Source organism: Amblyomma americanum, chromosome 9 (genome assembly GCF_052857255.1).
Source record: "Amblyomma americanum isolate KBUSLIRL-KWMA chromosome 9, ASM5285725v1, whole genome shotgun sequence".
Taxonomy (NCBI): Eukaryota; Metazoa; Arthropoda; class Arachnida; order Ixodida; family Ixodidae; genus Amblyomma; species Amblyomma americanum.
Window position 1 is genome coordinate 149864514 of NC_135505.1, and position 1600 is coordinate 149866113.

General features: G+C 46.6%; 1 non-coding gene across 1 annotated transcript; it reads right to left on the reverse strand.

The window, feature by feature from the left end:
- Window positions 1–804: 804 nt before the first annotated feature.
- Window positions 805–878, reverse strand: TRNAT-AGU (transfer RNA threonine (anticodon AGU)). Its single transcript has one exon. It is a non-coding gene; the product is annotated as a tRNA-Thr (tRNA).
- Between the last annotated feature and the right edge of the window lie 722 nt (window positions 879–1600).

Consider the following 1600-nt stretch of genomic DNA (forward strand, 5'->3'; position numbering starts at 1 on the left):
CATAATAAAACTGAACAGTACTAGAGCATTGCATTAGATTAGTGCGCGCTAAATAAAAATAAAACAAGCGGAAATACGAAAAGGAAGCACGACTTAAAAAACATTAAAGACGCCTATGAAAAACTAGAAAAGGTACGTCACCTTGTATCTCGATGCGGGGATACGGTGTCCGAAGCTGGCACAGGGCAGCGTTAATTGGAGAGACATGGGAGGTGCCTTTGACCTGCAAGGGGCGTAGTCAGGTTGATTATGGTGAAGGTGATGATATCTCGATATAATGAAACTCTTGAGTTCTGAGTTGAATCTGTGCATTTTGTGTTGCTCTAAGGCAGGTGGCAGTGCATTCTGAAATGAGAACAATGAGAAATGATCGGTTTGTTTTTGCGATTAGTACGCACTCTCGGTAAAATTTGGTTATGATTGACCGCAAATTTGATTTTTTTTTCGTATGGGCGAGGAATTCAACAAAAATGAGAATTAGCTGTTAGATGAGTTCGTCCTATCTCCTTTCTGTGTGTAGTCCTTTATATAGCGAAATTCATCTGGAGGTAAAAAATAGAAACCAACAAGCCCGACATAATGATCTGCTAAATTACATTCCTGTCAGTAAGTTCACCCGCACGTTGGGTGCTTATTTCCCGCATATTAATGACATTAGTGCGAAAACACGCTTGCGATGGGTAAAGAATTAGTAAGATCTTGGTAATTAGGGAGTAATTGCTCACTGGCACCCACCTGAACGCTTACGGCTACAAAGGAAAGCTATACAGCTTTCTGAAAAACTTCGTAGTTAAAGAAAAACTCGTCCTGGTCCAGGGTTCGAGCCCGGGACCACTGCTTCACTAGAGCAGTCGCTCTACCAACTGAGCTAACCGGGACGGCAAGCTTATGGTAGGGCGAGAGCGAATTGATCAATAACTCGAAGTGGGAACAGTGTTGTTGAAATGCTTAGGGGAATCCCCCAAACATTTGACCGAGCAAGATCTTCCGATGTTTGTGGGTTTGTGCAGATCCTGCAAGGTTTATGGGCTTGTGCCAAGTGAAATAAATAAATAGAAACAAATCAAATAAACATCCGCGACTGGGGTGCCCGCAGCGACGCGAACAGGTCAGCTCCGCTGGCGTGCACTGCGCGCGAGCACATGGCTTTCGCTGCAGCCTAAAACGCCTCGTGTTAAACTGCAATGCGCTCCCACGCTGTGCATTGTACACTGTCTTCTACATCTACTAATAGTACTATTTTTTTCCTTTATTTGTTTCTTAGAACATGTCTAAGTGGGGGCCGAAGCTAAAGGCGTAACAACGCCTGACGGGGTCTCGGCCCCCCAATACAAATTCATCACACAAAAAAATGAATTACTACAGTTCGGCAAGCAGCCTCTAGTCTCTAGACCAATGCAGGTAAGGGAAGTCGGCAAAACGGATCCGTAACCTTGGGAAAAGGATTGGCTCTGAGGGCTGAGCCGGTCGGGCTGGGGTCCAGAAGCAGGAATGGCACTGCACCGGGACTGGGCGAGGCTCGCCGCCGTCAAAAGCGGTGCGGCCGAGCCCGGACCAGCGTCGGGACCTTCCTGTGGAAAGCCACAGCTGTGCTTGTTCC